The 8261-nt window shown below is 41.3% G+C and overlaps 1 long non-coding RNA gene across 1 annotated transcript; it reads left to right on the top strand.

Annotated features, from left to right (window-relative positions):
* Nucleotides 1–1117, top strand: LOC115250789 (uncharacterized). The gene is made up of 4 exons (XR_003889373.1): nt 1–197; nt 524–588; nt 715–893; nt 972–1117. It is a non-coding gene; the product is annotated as an uncharacterized lncRNA (long non-coding RNA).
* Nucleotides 1118–8261: the final 7144 nt, after the last annotated feature.

Here is an 8261-nt window from a genome sequence, read left to right as displayed (position 1 = left end):
GTCAAACATCTAGTTCAACATCCACAAGTCCATCCACAACGTCTGCAACTACATCGTCACCAACCACATCAGCAACTTCAGGTGTTGAGCCAATCTATATTGTTTCAGCAACTTTACCTCAAGAGATTTTTCGAGAAGAACTCACTAACCCCAACAGCACAACATACAAAGAACTTGAAAGTCGAGTAATAGACACGGTATGTTGACCTTTGTATACAATTCTTTCCATTATTGACTTTTAGAATTTCAATTAAAGAAATGTCAAAGTATTCACAATTAAGTCCATTCAAGTCAGTTGTTAAATTTAATAATATTAATTAGTTGGTTGTTGAATTTAATCAATTTGGATCCAAATTTAATCCAAGTCAGTCGAAGTCCAAGTTGTAATTCAGTCATACACCAGTGCAAGCCTTGGAAGTATAAGAAAATGTCATGTTTCAATATATTTTTGATGGTTCAAAAACATACATGTTATAGTGTTATACATTTTTAATAATTCATTTCCACAATTCACTTTTTACAGTGTACACCTATCTACACAAGAAAATATGGAAAGAGATTTGTCCGCTGCTTTGTGAAACAATTCCGGTAAGTATTTTTCAGTCAATAACTGAATACAGGTCATCACGTATTTTTAGTGTTTCCTGTGTTAATTTGAACATTAGAAATCTACAGATCTCTCTCAATACCTCTGATTTCTGTCTTTTAATGTAGCCGTGCTGTGCGTCTACGACAAGATGCAACTGCAGCTGATATTGGGGTTGTGCTCCGCAACAATATCCCCATTTCTGACCTCCCAAATAATGACGAAGTTGCTGAAACTTTAGCAATTGCAGCAAGTAGCAATGAGACCTTAAGTGTGGCTCTGTCTGCATCCTCAATCCAAACTATATGTAAGTAAACGCAAAGAAATCAAAGAAAGACAAAGTTTTTGGTTTCAGTCAATAATCTATTAAAAATATTTTTTACAGCTGGTCCAGTTCCTTTAACTACTGAGCCTGCAACTACAACAACCATAGTTGCAGCAACTACAACTCCACCAACGACATCAGCAACAACCAGTCAAACATCAAGTTCAACATCAACAAGTCCATCCACAACTTCTGCAACTACATCGTCACCAACCACATCAGCAACAACCAGTCAAACATCAAGTTCAACAACAAGTCCATCCACAACTTCTGCAACTACATCATCACTAACCACATCAGCAACAAGCAGTCAAACATCAAGTTCAACAACAAAAAGTCCATCCACAACTTCTGCAACTACGTCATCACCAACCACATCAGCAACAACCAGTCAAACATCAAGTTCAACATCTACAAGTCCATCCACAACTACATCGTCACCAACGACATCAGCAACAACCAGTCAAACATCAAGTTCAAGAACAAGTCCATCCACAACTTCTGCAACTACATTGTCACCAACATCAGCAACAACCAGTCAAACATCTAGTTCAACATCCACAAGCCCATCCACAACTTCTGCAACTACATCGTCACCAACAGCAGCAATAACCAGTCAAACATCTAGTTCAACATCCACAAGTCCATCCACAACTTCTGCAACTACATCATCACCAACCACATCAGCAACAACCAGTCAAACATCAAGTTCAACAACAAGTCCATCCACAACTTCTGCAACTACATCGTCACCAACATCAGCAACAACCAGTCAAACATCAAGTTCAATATCTACAAGTCCATACACAACTTCTGCAACTACATCATCACCAACCACGTCAGCAACAACCAGTCAAACATCAAGTTCAACATCAACAAGTCCATCCACAACTTCTGCAACTACATCGTCACCAACCACATCAGCAACAACCAGTCAAACATCAAGTTCAACAACAAGTCCATCCACAACTTCTGCAACTACATCATCACCAACCACATCAGCAACAACCAGTCAAACATCTAGTTCAACATCCACAAGTCCATCCACAACTTCTGCAACTACATCGTCACCAACAACATCAGCAACAACCAGTCAAACATCTAGTTCAACATCCACAAGTACATCCACAACTTCTGCAACTACATCGTCACCAACCACATCAGCAACTTCAGGTGTTGAGCCAATCTATATTGTTTCAGCAACTTTACCTGAAGAGAATTTTCGAGAAGAACTCACTAACCCAAACAGCACAACATACAAAGAACTTGAACGTCGAGTAATAGACACGGTATGTTGACCTTTGTATACAATTCTTTCCATTATTGACTTTTAGAATTTCGATTTAAGAAAAGTATACACAATTAAGTCCATTCAAATCAGTTGTTAAATTTAATAATATTAATTAGTTGGTAGTTGAATTTAATCAATTTGGATCCAAATTGAATCCAAGTCAGTCGAAGTCCAAGTTGTAATTCAGTCCTACACCAGTGCAAACCTTGGAGGTATTTAAGAAAATGTCATGTTTCAATATATTTTTGATGGTTCAAAAACATACATGTTATAGTGTTATACATTTTTAATAATTCATTTCCACAATTCACTTTTTACAGTGTACGCCTATCTACACAAGAAAATATGGAGAGAGATTTGTCCGCTGCTTTGTGAAACAATTCCGGTAAGTATTTTTCAGTCAATAACTGAATACAGGTCATCATGTATTTTTTGTGTTTCCTGTGTTAATTTGAACATTAAAAATCTACAGATCTCTCTCAATACCTCTGATTTCTGTCTTTTAATGTAGCCGTGCTGTGCGTCTACGAGAAGATGCAACTGCAGCTGATATTGGGGTTGTGCTCCGCAACAATATCCCCATTTCTGACCTCCCAAGTAACGACGAAATTGCTGAAACTTTAGCAATTGCAGCAAGTAGCAATGAGACCTTAAGTGTGGCTCTGTCTGCATCATCAATCCAAACTATATGTAAGTAAACGCAAAGAAATCAAAGAAAGACAAAGTTTTTGGTTTCAGTCAATAATCTATTAAAAATATTTTTTACAGCTGGTCCAGTTCCTTTAACTACTGAGCCTGCAACTACAACAACCACAGTTGCAGCAACTACAACAACCACAGTTGCAGCAACTACAACTCCTGCCATGACAACAACCACATCTGCAGCTGTTACAATAAGTGTGTCATTTAGATCACATCTCAGCACATTTTCAAGTGACCTGCAGGATACATCTTCTGAAGCTTTTAAAAGTCGAGCTTCAATGATAAAATCACAGGTATGCTGTCAAAAGTTTGGGTTTTAAAGCTGGTCATCCCTGCTCCACACCTGTTGCAAATCAAAGAAGAAGGATTTGTTTAATTTGTGGTTTGTTTTCTTGCAGCTTCAACCATTGTTCAAGGAACAATTTTCTTCCTTTAGGTTCATGGAAGTGGTATCATTTAGGTAATTTGTTTGTCGATTTCCCAAATTAACCATCGTGTCATAATTCTGACAAGTCACTGTGAAGTTCACTCCCTGTTTCTGCAGAAATGGCTCAGTCATCAATGACATGACACTCGGCTTTGACAGTACGGCTGTCCCTCATCACACCGTGATTGCCAGTGTTTTAATTAACGCATCTTCGGTTGTCACTGGTTTTGACATTGAAGGCAGCTCCATTTCTGTAGATGGCATAGGTATGAAAGTGTACCAGGCACTTTTTTTTACAATGTTACAATACTATCACTGAGAAAAGAAATGAAGTGACAAATTACAACAATCACAGTTCTTGAAATTATGTGTGTTTTAAAAAAACATGTTAATATATTTTATTTTTAGAGACTTATTTAATCCTACTAATCAAGATGCTGTGAAATCTTGTAAAACATGAAAAGGTCAGAATAAACAAAAATGACTAATTTTAGTTTTTCTCATGTTTTCCCTCATCATTAAAACACAATTGTGATTTATACCAGCCAATCAGACTGGTTGATTCACCATTGTTCATTTGAATAAATTGGTATACAAATTGCTGAATCTGTTACCAAGCAACAGCAACTAAACCGGAAACAACTGTCACAAAAACATTGGTTGTGTCTCAGTTTGCGAACTTCTCGACCCACGCAATCTCACACTTCACTCACTCAACAGCTAAAATGACAGTTCCAAGACAATATTTACAATATTTGCCAATGTTTATCAAGTATTGATCAGATGTAAGTGGCTTGTCTCCTACTGTCCTTCCCCATCTTCCTGTGCTCCTTCGTTTAAATATTGCAGATTCCCATCCTGATTATTATTATTTGTCTATATTTGCATCCAGCCTGATCATTACCTTTTGTTCATTGTGCGGTAACCCAAAATGACTCAGACTGTCAGTCAGTTCACCAAGGTGCGGTCTACTTTGTAACAGAATCACATGCCACAGCAAACCTCTAACTCTGGGCCATTCAATTTGCGGCCCCCAGGCCGGGTCTGGCTCCTAAAAAATTTTGTACTGGCCCTCAGAGTGTACTGTAATTATGATGGAGAGTCCCATATATCTCTTATTCTTTTAACTCACGGTGGAAACACAGGTAGAATATACCTGTTCTTGCTGAACATATAATTTGGAGGACCTCAAATGACCAATCAGAAATCACTCTTCGTGGCGTGGTTTGGTGCAGCGCTCTGTGTTGTGGCTCGGGTTTCTCGCCTCCTCCCCCACCTGCAGGATCGGCAGGCGGGGGGGCGAACTGTGATGAGCGCTGAGCCTCTGGCACACCTGCAGCGCATTAACATAATTCAGCGGCTACTCTCCTCTCTTTGCCTCCGGTGCTGGATTGTTGTTTCGCCAGCGTCTAGCTCTCACTCTCTGTGATCTCCAGTTGTTCGCCTCCTGTTTACCGTTGTTACTTCCAACGTGTGAGTTTATTCCAGTGCCTCGTCACTGCGTTTTCGTTTGTACTTTTTCTCAATGTTTTTTTCCCTGCATGGTGATTTTTTGTTCGTAGATTTTCTGTTGTTACTTTTCTAGTTTTGTTTCTGTTGCTACTTTTCTTGATTCTCTCATATTGAACCTTTTGTTTTCAATAAAGAGCCGTGTCTTTAACTTTACATCTGGATCCAGGCCTCCTTGACTTTTCATAACACTCTGACTTGTATCTTTTGAATATGACGACAAGCTAACAAGACAAAATGTCTCTCTCTACCTTAAAAAAAGAAAATTTGACTCAGAGAAAAGGCAGTTCAACAATGAATAGACAGAAAAATATGTGTTTATTGCTATGGATGCGAAGCCTTTTTGCTTAATTTGCAACGAGTGCCTTGCCGTGTGAAAGGAGTATAATTTGAGAAGACATGTTAACACAACGCATGCTAACTTTAGCACTACGTTCCAACCAGGCTCTGTTGCTTGGAAATAGAAGATATCAAGACTTATATTTTCTTATGAACTACGACGTCAGAAATTGTTCTGGGCCTGTACGGATCAAGAGAGAGCAACAGCGGCATCGTTACGAGTGGCATGGATATTCGGAAAAAAAGTCATTTACAGGCTCTACTGGCATTGAGGAGGTGGTAACAGATGAGAAAACACAAAAAAAACATTAATTCCATCAAGCAAATTCCAATTTCTGACATTCCAATATGAGTAGAGCCGAGTCTCTTGCGTCAGACGTTTTCGAGATGCTTTTGGACAAGCTGAGGAAGGCTGAGGTGATGTCTTTGGCTGTGGATGAGTCCATAGATAACAGTGATGTTGCGCAGTTGTGCCTCTATTTGTGATTTTTTGATGGAGAATGTTTTTGTGAGAATCTGCTTGGACTAATTCCCCTGGAGGGAAAGACCACTGGTGAGATTTTATTCACAAAAATTGCTGCATTCTTTGAGGAGAACAACTTGAATTTTGGCGAGCGTCAACATGCTGGTGACGGATGGTGCACCCTCAATGATTGGCAGGAAACAGGGACTCGCCGCAAGGATCGTAGCCACGACTCCGCAGATGAGATCGTGACATTACCTCATCCACCAAAGCCTCCTTTGTGCCAAACTCAGTGGTGAGTTAGAGTTTGGTCCGCATTGCTGGCAGAAAGTCGAACTCATTTCCAGTGAGGGTTGGTCTCCGCCAGGGCTGCCCTTTGTCACCAATTCTGTTCATAACTTTTATGGACAGAATTTCTAGGTGCAGTCATGGTGTTGAGGGGGTCTGGTTTGGTGACCTCAGGATCGGGTCTCTGCTCTTTGCAGATGATGTGGTCCTGTTGGCGTCATCGGCCCGTGACCTCCAACGATCACTGGATCGGTTCGCCACCACGTGTGAAGTGGCAGGCATGAGAATCAGCACCTCCAAATCCGAGGCCATGATTCTCAACCGGAAAAAGGTGGAGTGCCTTCTCCGGGTCAAGGAGGAGATCCTGCCTCAAGTGGAGGAGTTCAAGTACCTCAGGGTCTTGTTCACAAGTGAGGGAAGAATGGAACAGGAGATCGACAGGCAGATTGGTGCAGCGTCAGCAGTAATACGGACTCTGCACCAGTCCGTTGTGATGAAGAGAGAGCTGAGCCAAAAGGCGAAGCTCTCAATTTACCGGTCGATCTTTGTTCCTATCCTCACCGACGGTCATGAGCTTTGGGTAATGACTGAAAGAACAAGATCACGGGGACAAGCGGCCGAAATGAGCTTCTTCCGTAGGGTGGCTGGGCTCTTCCTTAGAGATAGGGTGAGAAGCTCTGCCATCCGGGAGGAGCTCGGAGTAGAGCCGCTGCTCCTCCGCGTTGAGAAGAGCCAGATGAGGTGGCTTGGGCATCTAGCTAGGATGCCCCCTGGACGCCTCCCTGGTGAGGTGTTCAGGGCATGTCCCTCCAGCAGGAGGCCCCCGGGAAGACCCAGGACACGTTGGAGAGACTATATCACTCGACTGGTCTGGGAACGCCTGGGGATCCTCCCAAACGAGCTGGAAGAAGTAGCTGGGGAAAGGGAAGTCTGGGCCTCTCTGCTTAGGCTGCTGCCCCCGCGACCCGACCCCGGATAAGCGGTAGAGGATGGATGGATGGATGGTGTAGTATCTGACCCTTTCTATGCAGGCTTTACGTCTGTAAGGCCGTAATGTGTTTAGCAGCCAGCCTAAGCACCATATTAGGACACGCTCCACATGTGTGTCCTGTGTCTTCTTCCTTTATGTAAAAGGAGCTGCTAAAAGATGACACAGGAGCCTGTGGGCTCCTGGTTGTTCTCCATATGAGGATGTATAGCATGAAGCATCTTCAGTATTCCCTTTTTTGGTAATAACTGAACGCTATACCATTGGGTTGGCCATATTGTATATCGTGAGGTCATCAGAAAAGAATGTGTTTACTTGACTGTATAAGAAGGAGGTGTCGATGTAGACACCTCGGAGTTCTTCACCATCGGGACCGCAAAACCTCCCTCGGACAAACTGCAGCGTCCGATTGATACCTGACTGTTCTCTCCAATAAACATCTTTGATAACCAAGTCGGTGTCTGCGAAGATTCCTTCCTCATCAACACATCTCGGCTACCACCAGGAGAAGATTCACAACAATGGTTATAAAAACAACTAAAAGTCGGACAAACACTTTCAAAGCATTGAGTAAGTCAGCCATGAATGTATTTTATTGTTGTTAATATTTTCCGAGCAGGATCAAATGCAGAAAACATTATTTCATATACATACAAAGCAGATGTCCAGCTATCTAACCAAAACATCAAACCAAACTTTGTAGCAAAACTTTCTAAGACTTCCAAAGAACAAAACACCAAAACGTTTGAACATCGTTGCACAAGGCAAACAAACATGGCGGCAGAAAAACATGTGTACTTTTAAACCTGTGACTTTTAAAAGTTGGAGTTTGAACATGGAGTGATTTGGAAAATTTAAGTATTTGTGAGGCACAGTACAAAATCAAGAATAACAAGACTGTTAACAAAAGGAGAAATGCAAATTCTAAAACTTTGACAAACTCAACACCCCATTCTAACTTTGTGCCTAAAATATATTATGCATGTTTTCGAGGTTCTGGTTCACATATTTGCCTCAAAAGTAAATGCTTCAGCAGACACATTAAGTTGTCTATGAATTACTCCTTGGTCCCAGTGTACTTGTGAATGTATTGTGTATAGCCTGCTGGAACCTCACACTAAAAAGGTCTTTGCCTGTTGTCCTGTAAACGCCCCCACCCCATTAAAAATGTGGAAGCAGGAACTTGTTTCACTTGTTGGACTTCTCCCTATACAAATGTGTGATGCAAAAAACAACCCACGAAAATATCCTGGGAATTTATTGCATTGCGTCAGAACATTTTTTAAACATGGCTCGCATATTTACTGTGTCACTTACTTAAGTTCCTTTGCAAACTCCACCTT

Source organism: Takifugu rubripes, chromosome 8 (assembly GCF_901000725.2).
Source record: "Takifugu rubripes chromosome 8, fTakRub1.2, whole genome shotgun sequence".
Classification (NCBI taxonomy): Eukaryota; Metazoa; Chordata; class Actinopteri; order Tetraodontiformes; family Tetraodontidae; genus Takifugu; species Takifugu rubripes.
Note: the sequence above shows the minus strand (reverse complement) of the source record. Positions and strands in the feature narration are given on the sequence as shown.